This window comes from Columba livia, chromosome 4, assembly GCF_036013475.1.
Source record: "Columba livia isolate bColLiv1 breed racing homer chromosome 4, bColLiv1.pat.W.v2, whole genome shotgun sequence".
In the NCBI taxonomy this organism is placed as follows: Eukaryota; Metazoa; Chordata; class Aves; order Columbiformes; family Columbidae; genus Columba; species Columba livia.
Genome location: NC_088605.1, coordinates 14,518,852 through 14,531,633, shown reverse-complemented (window position 1 = coordinate 14,531,633; position 12,782 = coordinate 14,518,852). Strand labels below are relative to the sequence as shown.

Below are 12,782 nucleotides of genomic sequence, written 5' to 3'. Positions count from 1 at the left end.
GTTCCCTTCCTGTGAAAGGTTGTACCAGATGGTCCTCTGAGGTCCCTTCTAACCTGGGATGTTCTATGATTCCCAAAAATGACCTTTAAAAAAAATCTCCTAGTGTTCACAAATTTCACTTTTAAATATGTTTGGAAGTTCCTGGGCAATAGGACAGAATGATACATGTCTACAGGTGTTTTTATTTTCAAATTTGTCATTCATTATATGTAGCATGTTAAATAGAATAGGAATTGATAAGGCACTGTGAATTAAGACATATTAAGACCACTAAGAGAAGGTCGAGACTGGTGGTGGTGATGGGAGGGCTGAGTGTCTGTGTTGTAGAATTGTAAAAGAGTATATAATTTTATAGTTAGAGACTATACAGTAGTACATATACAAAAATACACCCTCAAGAATGTAAGTGGAACATTCAGCACTAACTTCCGCGTCTGAGTAGCTGGGTATTTCACCTTGCAACCATAAGGTACAGGTAAGGTGAGGGAGTGGGTGGTCATTCCTTACTCTTGCACAACAAAGGCTCTTCATTATGGGGAATTTCTTCCAAATCCTCACATTTACCTTATAGTGAAGGGAAAAGAGACAGAGGGGTCGTTGGGTCCTTGTCCTTCGGTGGTTTTTGGACACTAAAGCCAGGGAGTACACCACTAATACTGCCAGCTCTGAGTTCAGTCAAGCAAGTAGCCCAATCAGCCCATAGCAATAACATATTGGTTTTACGGAACCGCAGGTGTTCCCAGCCTGATAACCACATTACCTTGTGCTAACATTTGCTCAGCCAAATCTGAGAATGATGTGCAATTATCCACAATACAATCACTGACAATTAAGAACAGTTACATTTCTAGTAAATGTTTCCTTATGTCTTTACAAATGCCAAGTGTGACTAACCAGTTCAAGTGCCAGTGGGAAGTGGATATCATGAACGATGTGCTTGGAAGTGCCCTAATTCCCAATGAGTCACGTTTACAGATAAAGCAGAGGAAATAATCACTTCTCAGTCGGGGCTGTTAAGTAAAAAAGACAGACCACGTGGATGGTATGGATGAGAAGTACAGTTAAAGAATGAACAAACTCCATACACAAAGCAGGAAGCTGAGATAAATGGAAGGATGACTATGAGTTTCTCAGATGGAAGCCACCTGCATAGCCTGAAAACAGAAGTGAAGGCATTGTTGGAGTCTAGCAGATATTTCCTGAGATCACCTTCCAAAGTTTTCCTACTCCTCCTCTATCCTTAAGGGAAAAAACAGACATGCTGGGTTACTCTGCACGCGCTGTAAGAAGGGACAGTATCCTGGGAAATCCCTCCCTGGTGCAGAAAACAGTCCTTCATGAGTAAAAGACATCCCATTTGGAGAGGAAAATAAAGGAAGAAATTGGCATATGGGCACTGACAGCACTACAGCAAAACAAAGTAGGTTCACAAGAGCCTGAGAAAGAATGCCAAGGATTTCTCTAGAAGCCCTGGTTTGTGCAGACACCAAGGCTTCAAACCTTCAAGTGAACCTCCCAAGCTATCATTTTCAGATGAACCAGGAGAAATCCAATATACACAAACCAGAGGAGCAGGACTTGAAAGGACCCCAGATGTGGACTCAGAATCTCTGTTGTTTATTCAGTGACATTTTAAGAGCTCGTGCTGTGCTGTTGCAGTGCCAGGTGACTGTCTTCCCATGAGGGAGGTGTTGAGGTGGTCTTTAATAAATAGTAGGGGTTTATTCTGGCCTAGGCTTCCAAATTAAGCAATAAGCTATTTCTTCATCTGAGGGTCATATTTCCACACTTAGTTTCCATTTTGCTTTTCTTTCCCCATATTATGTTTTACATTTTTTAATTTGAGACATTCTGATTTTGAGTTTGGACTTAAATCTGTTTTCTCTTTGTGCCCACAAGAGACACTTTAAGCTAGTCAGGTGGGAGAGGTCACAGCCTTAAGACCTCTAGTTAGGTCTTTATGTAGTATGGCGTGACAGTGAATATCAGAATTGTGGACTCTACTATCCCTGTACCTCCATTTCCTCATCTCTAAACAAGGGTTGATGATAAAGGTTAAGTTATTCATGTACTTAAATGATGTGTAAATCAAGCATCTAATACATGTATAATCTCTCAACCTGAAGATTTATTGAATTTAAAAGGTACTTGAAGATTCACCATTGGTTCATTTCTATCAGAGGGCGAAGTGACCCCTCAATTCTACACTGTTATACACAAAACCAAAATATTCCTGCTGGCAAACTGCTGGCTGAAAAGCATAATGCTGGAATGTAGACACCTCCTATTGAGTGTAGGGTAGAAATGAGCATTTGCCTGCCAGCACAGATCAGGGATGGCAATAGAAGGGACTGAATCTCTGAAGGCCAGCAAGCTGCCAATGGGCAGAACAAAACTCCCAGAGGGCCAAAAAAGAGAAGGAAAGAGGAGATGGGTAATTAAGAACCAGTTAGGAAAGATTAGGGAGCCAGAAGTCTCTCATTGGGTGGCCAAGAGACCATCATCCCAGCTTCTTGCCTATCATAGTATCATTTAGATTGGACAAGAGCCTCAAGATCAACAGGGCCAGGAGCAGCTGGGCAACATTGTGTGAGAAAGGTCCCAATTTGAGTGGACAAGGGCTCTTCCTGCTCATGTGTAACATGTTGGTGCCCAGCTCCAGGAAAAGATGGGGAAGAGGATATGAAAGCAGTGTTAAATGTACACTAGAAAGAGAGAAGACTAAAACCACAAATAGCAAGAAGGAAGAGATAATGACAAATAATTATCTAATGGAGTAAGCTATATAATCATAAGCTGGTAAAACAGAAATAGGTTAATGTTAGGGTGGGAACAGATCTTGACTTACTTTCTGTGAACTGCTCCAGCTCATCAGCTATGTAGCCAAAATAACCTCTGAGATGAAAGCAATTCATAATTATTGTCCAACTCCAACATTCAGATCATTTCTAAACCCTTATTACAGGCCATGTTTACAGACTATACCAATAACTGGCTTTATCTGCAGTGCAGCCAGGCTACGAAACAAAGTAGAAACAAAACATTACTTAAGGTCATGGAATCCACGTCACATTTATAATTTGGCACAGAGACCTCAAGCACGGTAAAATCTATATGAGCTGTTTACTCTTCAACCTTCTTTTGCCGAAACCTAATTGAGGTGAAATCTATTGACAGGGAATTACATTTTTGAGGTTTGCCTGGTGAACAGATATTTCTGTTTTTTAAATAAGTAAAAGATGTACAAAGTAACGTAAGTAATAACTGAGGATATAGATTCTGATTCTTCAGCTCCCATGTTTTAAAGAGATTCCTATTTTAAATCTAGCAATGAATCAATTTATTCTACGATGATTTTGTGAATTTCCTGGAACTAACATCTCGGACTACTAACTTGCCCGTGGTTATGGAGCTGCTAAAAAGAGTTCTCAAATTTTCACTTGCCCTTGGCAAACTTCAAGATGTAAAGAAAACATGAGTGGCAGGCCATTTGTTTTAGGCATATCATGTATAACAGAAACAAAACCACAAAGTATAATGGGGGAATATTTTGGGGAAGAGTGAAATATGTGGACAGACAACAAACTAACCATTTCCTGTAAACATGAGAAATATTTATTACAATGAGCTTTTTTTGTTGGTATTAGTTAAAAGTCCAGTAGTTTAAAGTTTAGTGGAGTATAACTTGTTTCCTTAAGGGAATTTGCATAATTTATGTTGTCAAAAAGCTATGTCTATTATTTTTCTTTTTGTCATACAGTCATGAAATAATTTAGGTTGGAAGGGACCTCTGGACTTCACCTAGGCCAGCGTCCTGGACTGGCGGTGTGGGGCTACCTTCAACACTAAATCAGGCTGCTCAGAAGGCAGCAGTTCTCTGGGTACCCCTCCCAGTGCATTGCCAACAAATGTGAACATCATCTTTTTGCATATACAACCAAAACTTCCCTTTCTGCACCTGGTGATCATTGCCTCTGAGAACAGTTTGGCTATGTCCTCTCTCAGCTCCCCCTGCCTCAGGAAGTGGAAAACAGCAATTAAATTCACCCCTAAGCCTCCTCTTCTCCAGACTGAACCAGCCTGGAGCTCACTCAGCCTCTGCCTCTGTGTTGGATGCTCCAAACCCCTGAGCAGCTCTGTAGCCCTCAGCTGAGCTCCCACCCGTCCGCACATCTCTCCTGTCCTCAGGGACCCAGGGCTGGACAGGGTATTGCAGAGGCAGCATTGCTAATGCCAAGTCATCATCCATTATCACTTTCCTTGACTTACAGCCTAGGGTGCCATTAGTCTTCCTGCTGTAATCTCATTTTAAGACCATTGCTTACTCATATAGATATATCTTAGAATATTAAAGAAATAAACTAACAAATTACTGAAAATACCTCAGAGCTATTATTTCTCTTTGAGAACCTGCTTTGTGAATTTCTCTAGGTTGTGTGAGTTTAAAGATGTGTATTTGTATCTCAGGGTAGTTGAATTCCTACCACAGACTAATGATTAAATATAAGAAGTAAAAATTATGAAAGAATTCAAGATTAATTTATCATGTTTCTACAGAAATCATCAACCATTTTTTTAATGTTTACTTTTGCCTAATTTGCTTTGTTTGAAATCAGATAACTTCTGAAAATACTGACTGAACAGCAAATTTATCTGTTGATCTTGCTTTGAATAGAATATAATTCATGTTATATTCTAATTTTTTTCTTTCAAGAGTAATCTCCATAGAAAAACGCTCAAGGAAATTGGTCCATTTTTCTCAACAGTTACTACATATGAAACTTCCTCTCTAAGTGGAGTTAAGAGTTCCTCCCCTTCCAGGAACACCTGAGCAAAGGGAATGCAGATGAACTGCTTTGCCTAATTAGTTAGTTTATCTGAATGAAGGATGGACTCACACTCCTGCGACAAGCAGTATAAAAAGGGTTGGCAGTGCTGAAGAGGAAAAACTGAAGGCTTGTTGGAAGAATGTGTGAGAGAATGAATTTCAGCCTGAATTAAGGACATAGTAAGTAAAAGGCTATATCTAGTAAAATGGGTGGGTTTTTTCCCCATATATTTATGTAGTTCCTTACAAGCAGGGATGTTGGATTGGGGCATACTGAGCTGGCATGTTAAGAGAAGAGTGGGTATGTGGAGGGGGAGATGGGGGTTTACTTTGTGCCCATTTCAACTGTATATAAATATAGCATGCTGATATAGGTTGTGTTCTGTTTAAAGCATGTATGACCAGACTTTTACATGCTGACTGATGCTGTCTTCTTATGATCACTTATATTTCCATATTTTTTTTTTGTCTTGTACATCAGGCAAGGGTGCAATTTACGGAATGTGCACATATTTTTTTTAAACATATCTACTACAATTGTCTTGGCACACTTCAGATTCCATTTTTTTCTTCCATTTGTACATCTCATATCTGTTATTCTGTTTCAGTTACTTGGGATATGGATTTTAGGTCAAAAATGAAACATTGCTAAGCAACTTTATAAAAAAATTAATTTATAACAGATATTAAAACTACAAACTATTTATATTCCTGACCTGCCTACAGCATTTACATAACTTCCAGGACAGGTCTTTTCCTTTGAATAACTTTCTAGTTGCTACTAAATAACTGACACTGTGGTTGTTTGCATTAGCAATAAGAACCCCAGAAGTCCCATCCTTTGAGGCACACAATTAACCACATTTTATTCTTTAATAAAACTTAGTGTTTGTCAGAAAATCCCAAAAGCATATTTTTATTCCACCGAAGTCTTAGTTCATCACATTATCCATAATGGAGCGTATTTATTAGTGTAATCTAGTCTAGTAATGCCACTTCTCACATGTATTTAGTAGGATCAGAGAGGGGTGTCAGAACAGTAAGTTCTCAAGCAAGACTAAACTCTTTTTAGACACAGAAGTAGAATTAAGTGACAATCAATGCAAATACTAGTAGAATGGAGCAGAAATACCTGTTACATAAACATTGTGCTATGAAATAATAAACATAGCTTGTGTTTTTTACAAATTCAAGAAAACATTTCTGTATGGCTAACTTATTAAAAGAGGTTAATTGTAAAGGCCAGGTATTCAATTGTTTAAAACACAAATGTTATACACTGAAACCAAGTTTGAGTTTTTACTTTTACGATTTCTATTTATTTGTATGCATGAAGAATTACTTTCTAAATAGATACAGGATTTTGGGGTTTTTGTGTATTTGTTTGTTTTCCTGGTACTGTGCTCACACAAAGCCTTACATGAATTAATCCACACAGTTCTGTAAATTGTACTGCTCGTTCCGTGTTCTAAGATTAAACATGGCTTGTCCTGGTTCAGCATAAGGTTAGATGCATATAGAAAAAGACTCTCTGTGGAAAACAAGGAAATATGGCTGGACTGACTATATAATCAAGTGAATACTGAAATGCATGAAATTTCTTCCATTATTTGAACAGGTTTTTTTCCATTATTTTGTCAAAGTTTTTGTCTCTGGATTAAATTCTCATGCAGCTCCACAGAGAAGCCATTCTGGTACAGGAAACACCATCATGCTGTCTGTTGAGATCAGAGATTAATCACTGAGTTGACTACTTGTATATTGTTTTCAGCTGTGGCTTGTGTCCTTCCACAATGTACCTAAGCTCAGTTTAACTTGACCAATGCAGAGTTAAGAGCCTTTGATACTTACCCTGCTAGTTCAACATTTTCAGCATCTTGTCTTGTTAATGTATCTGAGCTTGCAGGAAAACTCCTGAAGACCGGTTTTATTTTGGTCTGTACAGAGTCTGTTTTCCCCCATCCGAAGCTCCTTCTACAGTGACTATAGGAGCACAGTGCTGAGACTCCCACAGTGGCACAGGGAGCTGGTACAACCCTTCAGCCTGGCATGAAAGGTGATGTCTTGGGTTCTGGTTCTGTGCTGTTCCCTTCCCAGCGTGCAGCTCTGGGCTGCTGTGGGCTGCTGTGCCTCACACTGGTTCTTGTCTCTAAGCCATCTTGGATCATCTCCATCCTAATCTCCTGTAAATCCAGCTCCAGGCTGGAATGATGATCAGTTAGTGACTGCAGATTAACAGGATTATATGGGGGTTTATTTGGCCTATTAGGTTTAGTTCAACACAGGATTTAGATGGAGTTGGAACATTCAAATCTGACCTTACAAAAGCCCAGCCGACTTTCATTTTAAACTCAGTTGTGTGAAGCTGATAGTCCTAAGCAGAGTAGGTAACTATTTAGGCATCTGCTGCTTTGGCAGTAGCCCTAGTGCTCAGTTTGGGCTAAAGTGAGATAAATGGTCTCAACCAGGAGCCTCCTTTGAGCATGCTGAGAAGCTCTCTGAGCAGGGGCACTTACTGCATGCCCTGATGCAGCAGTTAGGACCAGACCCGACAGAAAGAGGCATCCATAGATATATCGTTGGAGGAGCAGCTTTGATTCCCTCTTCATTCCAGTGACTTTCAAAGGCTTGCTCACCCAAGTCACAGGCTGTTGGCTGTTCCTGAGTAGCTGAAGGGATTAGGACTGTGTAACTGCAAAATATCACACCAACAACACTACTACTTGTGCCTGTTTGGTAAGAGTGTCTTCTGGGCTGTGAACCTGGCTCTGTACTGGAGTGCCATACACACTTATGTCCAGCCTCCAGCTTTCCCTTGGCTATGTTTTTTTCCCCCTAGTGAATCTCATCTTCCTTGCTGCACACTGGCTGCCTCTTCATCAGGATGGGTTGGAGCATCACCTTTCTAAGTCTGCCATAGTCTGAGCCTATGCAGGAGCTAGAGGAACAGGGACAAATTTTGTTACGCTGTGGAAGAGACTACAGCCAAGTTTCCTACTTCCTAGGCTGTTATGGGTGGTGGTAGTGGAATCGTAAGTGCCCTGGGTTTTCAGGAGAAAAACAGAGTGGGTGTTAGTCTGTTCTCACAAAGGATGGCTGCTGGCATTGTCCTCACAGCAGGTTTCTGGCTACGAAGATGATTAGGGAGCTAGAACACCTTTCTTATGAAGAGGGACTGAGAGAGCTGGGTCTGTTCAGCCTGGAGAAGGGAAGCTGAGAGGGGATCTCATAAAAGACTATAAGTATCTCCAGGGTGGACATCAAGAGGATGGGACCAGACTCCTTTCAGTGGTGCCCAATCACAGGAAGAGGCGCAATAGACACAGAATGAAGCACAGGAGGTTCTATCTGAATATGAGGAGAAACTTCTTTGCTTTCAGGGTGCCAGAGCCCTGGAACAGGCGACCCAGAGAGGTTTTGGAGTCTCCTTCTCTGGAGATGTTCAAGACCCAACTGGACACATTCCTGTGTGATCTGCTCTGGTGAACCTGCTTTAGCAGGTGGGCTGGACTAGATGATCTCCAGAGGTCCCTTCCCACCCCAACCATTCTATGATTATAAGAGACAAACTCAGCAGCACGTTCTGACTTGCTGTCCACAGCATATGCTTTTTTTTTTTTTTTTTTTTTTTAAGTCTTTACACAGTCCTGAGACACAAACTCAGCCTTAGTCTTGAAAACTGGTCAGTACTTCCTGAGAAACCTCACTGAAGTTTCAGAATAATTCTGTTCTGTGGTGGTCAGGAATTTCCAGCAGGATGAGATGCAAGTGTCTTGCATGACTAACTGGGACTTGTCCTTTCTTTTGTTTGTTGTTCTCATCTTATTTCTTAATCCAAAGTGCTGTTCATTCCCAAGAAACTTCCTATTGCATAGTGAAGCAGAAGGCTAACCCAGGGTCTTCTAGTCACTACTGTGTAAATATTTAATATCAGTGATAATGGCTCTTTGGGAAAAAGGGTTTATCACCAATAAGTGTTACTGGCACGGCTATTACAGTCTCCTGGATCCAAGCCAGAAGATCTGGCAGATGTTAGAGCAGGGACACTTAGACCCTTAAGTGAGGGACTAACAGAAATACAACAGTTTGTTCTCTGTCAGTGCCTATTCACCTCGGCTGAATAGTGCTGAGTCTGTGGAAGCTGCTAATCTCTGTGATAGTTGTGAGCCCAAGGCTGAGTTCCAGTAAAGCTCAGGAAGGGGAAGATACTGATTTGAAAATTATTCTGAAAGAACCAACTAGATTCCTGAGTCAACTTCAAATTCAGTTAATTTATTAGCATCCACATGGTTGAAGCTATGAAATGCAGGATTTCTGATGTGTGCCTATTCTTAAATACTCGGCTTGTGTGTTCCTCAGAACTCCCTGTAAGGTAAGATCAGACAAAAAATAGCAAGCAGAGAATTGGATATTTCCATTAATACTAATTCTGTATGTTACTGTCCTTTAAATGTTTTGTTGCAGTAAAACAGATTGACTAACAGGAAAACTAACAAAATAAATAAAGAAAATAAATGCATGCCTTATCTGAAGACCTATTACACTGATCTTTGCTCTTTTGTCTTTATTCTATTGCACTTAATTGCTTAATATTAAGTCGGATAAGCTTAGTTGCTGTGCATTTCTTCACCTGCCAGCTGACTTTGTTCCTTACACACCATTCAGCTTCTTCCCTCCTGAGGAGCCTAAGGCTAAGTACCTCTCATCCCAATGCAGGGAATGAATGTTCAGGACATGCAAAGAGTTTTCTTGGAGAGGTAGGTTTTGGAATGTATTTGGTTACTGTACTGAAGAGGGACGGAGTGAGACCACAGCAGTTTCTGGCTGGTTGGGAGGGCAGGCACACCTCCCCCTCCATCAGCCCTGCGTTGCCTGAAAACACAGGGCTTGGCTGTCTTTCCTAATGCTGTCTGGAGCCCTGGGAGGGAAGGAAGAGGCTCTCCAGCTTCCCATTTCTCTGGAGTGCCAGCACGGCCAAGGATCCCCAGCAATCACTCATCTGTTTACTGATTCACAAAAGGTTTGTTTTTTAAGGGAAAGCTTCTGATTCTGAGAGAAGTCTGTGCATGTAATGCAACAGCTTTTATCTTCTGAAGGCACTACTCTGTAACCATGGTGTTCCTAGGAGGCAACAAATTCTCTAATGCTTTCTTTAATTGATGTAAGTATAGATTGATCATATGCTAACTTGGCAAGTGGCTTTATTGCAAATTGCTTCTGTCTTCAAGCACAGTATAATGCTTATTTAAAAATAAAAATGGGAAGCTTCAGCTCCTTGGCACAAATTCTGAGTTGTAAACTTGGGGTCTAGCATAAGTGTCCTAACCAATACATGAGGAAATTTTCTTACAACAGTAATATTGCGGGGGGAAAAAAAAAAAAGGGGAGAGATATGGTGCTTTTTTAAAGTGTAGTAATGTATGTAGAAACTTCTAACAGATAGATGGAGGCTCTTGTATCCTTGCTTGTTTGTATTTAATAGGGCTGATCAAATATTTATGTAAGTTAATGGGAATTTCTCCATTTGATCTTATGGGATCTGGTTTACGTCTAAATACATTTTTAAAACTGAAGGATATTTTCTTAAGTGGAAAGCAGGAAAATGGGGTGGGGAAATCCTTGCACCATTTCCTTCTTAATAAAGACATTGCTTAGTCAAGGGTCCTGATTCTATTTTACGTATGTTATTTATGGTGAGGCAATTCAGGAAAGAAAGATTTAAGCTGTTCTCCCAAAAAACACTGTAAAGTACTGTAGGTTTAAGTTGAGGTTCTGATCTTGTATATCTTTCTCCATCATCTTTGAGTCCTAAGAAAGAAGAAAGCAAACCACAAAGTTCCCTTTGTTTAAACACACACAGTGTGAAAGGCAAGAAAAGACCAGACTACTTGTAGTCTGTCAAGTATGTCAGAAAAACAAACCCATCTCTTTTTAATAACCTTTGGTGTTAATTGCTTTGGAGTAAACTTTTACTTCAAGATTTTTAAGAGGAACAATATCCGAGGCCTATAAAATACCTTCCTCCTGCAAGTGCTTTTTGGGGCATCTGTCCTCAGAGGCAGGAGGAGTCTGCAGGCTTGCTTACTGACTTACTTTGAACCTTATTTCTCTGTATTTGTTCAGAAATAATCTCATCAGTTGATGCCCATGTTTTGGAGTGCCACACAACTGCTTGATCCCCAAAATAATTTATGTGGAAGAGCAAAAAAAAGTCCACTTGCACTAAGTGATAGATTTCAAAGCTGTAAGGCAGCAAAGCTGGAAGTTGGTCTGGCTGAGAGCTGTAGTTTGGCAGTAAGCACTTCTCTCTTGTATTGGTAGACAATCATAGTGAATGTATTTAACTGTAATATAAGAGGATGAGTCAGAATGTGTATAAAATCTAAACGATTCCATTAGTCTCAGATGCCTGCAATGGCTGACCCGCCTCAGTTGGTACCACTGGCAGGGAGCAGGAGAGGCAGCTGATACTCGTGTCTGCAGGCAGCCCTGTTTGCTCCTTAAGGAACAAGACCTGACACCTCCCAGGCTCCTGGTCCAGACAGCATTGGCTCTCTCCCTATGAGCTCCTGTCCTCATCTTGTCAACTTAATGTTCACCATTCACCGCTTCCTTTCCTCCTCACACTGCGGAACACTTCTGGTCCTCAGCCTGAAAATGTTGCTGTTCAGCCACAGCTCATGAGAGCGCAAGGGGAGAAGAGGAGGAAGAAGGTGGCTATAGGGAGAAAATCAAAGGATGCAAAAAATCCACTTCTCAGTTCTGGTAATCTGTGTGGGTTTTGGTTTTTGGTGCTTTTTGTTTGTTTGTTTGTTTTGGGGTTTGTTTTCCGAAACAAAACCTTTCAATTAGCACTGTGCTGAAGTACGGAGTGGTCTCATGTTACAGTAGAGAATGGTAAATTATAGGTTCTAAAAATGTACAGCAAATCGCTGAGGATTAATCTTCATTCCTCCTTTGTAGTCAAAACAGCAGCAGATAAGAAATAGAAGTGAACTCCTCATTTCTGGTGCTAGGCTATAACCCAAAGTGCTTGAAAAGAGTTTACCTCTACTTCTGCCTTTCAAGTCAGACAAAACTAGTCCATGAGTAAGAAAGATGAAAACGGACAAGTAACGGAGCAAGGGATTTTCTTTTTCTTCCACAGTGCACTGAAACAGAAGAATCTTAACAAGGATAACTGTCTTAGCAGCCAGAAGTTGTTCCTCATTCCTAACCCAGGTATTATACGAAGGGGGTAATAAAGCTTTTGACTCATCTTAGACACTTACCAGGAAGAAATTTTACGAACAAACATCAGACAGTTGAAGGAAAAATAGTAGAGGCTTGTTTAACTAGGGAGTTGTCAAATCAGCATGCTATAATTGCAGAAGGATTTTGAGTTGCGCCACAGAGTTTGGGAAAGAAATGTTTATTATTCTTCTATCACTTTATTACTGCTTCTTGGTTTACAAATTGGCAAGGGGTTTTGTGGTAATACGATAACTATACATTTTTAATTTAAATTTGAAATAGGTAATATTGAAAGATACCTGGATTTCCAGCTGAAAAAAAAACCCTTCAGTTTCCATAATAGGAAGCTATTCCAGTACACATTTTTTAGATTCCAAACTGTTTTGCAAAAGGATTAAAAAATAACTATTGAAGCTCTTGAGCAAGTGAAGCAGATAGAATGAGATCATAACACAGAATGTGTATTGCCAGAACGCTTTGAAGAGAGTGGTATTAACTCTCACACTTGAACAAAGGGTTTGGATTTGTCCTACACTGCTACAGAAACTGAGTAGTTCCATTTTATGCAAAAACATCTAACAGTAACTTTGAGGAGGAGCAACTATAGTTAAAAAAATGTTTTGTCTGCCGAGCTGTCAGTATTTCAAGGCAACTCCTGCAAACATGAAAGAACATGTTGTAGAGAAGAGGGCAGCTTAAAAGAAAGTCACAGCCAGATTCC

The 12,782-nt window shown here is 40.3% G+C and overlaps 1 protein-coding gene across 7 annotated transcripts in view; it reads left to right on the top strand.

The window, feature by feature from the left end:
• The first annotated feature begins 4,928 nt into the window (after window positions 1-4,928).
• The window catches only part of SLC2A9 (solute carrier family 2 member 9), a 123,253-nt gene continuing 115,399 nt past the window's right edge, over window positions 4,929-12,782 (top strand). For 2 of the 7 annotated variants that reach the window (XM_065060528.1, XM_065060530.1), the window contains exons 1-2: window positions 9,673-9,848; window positions 11,976-12,049. The gene's annotated coding sequence lies outside the window, so the exon portion shown is untranslated. Of the gene's footprint in view, window positions 5,009-9,565; window positions 9,586-9,672; window positions 9,849-9,918; window positions 9,990-11,392; window positions 11,594-11,975; window positions 12,050-12,782 lie in introns of those variants that run through there. The other 5 variants (XM_065060529.1, XM_065060535.1, XM_065060527.1 and 2 more) reach the window with 5 other exon arrangements.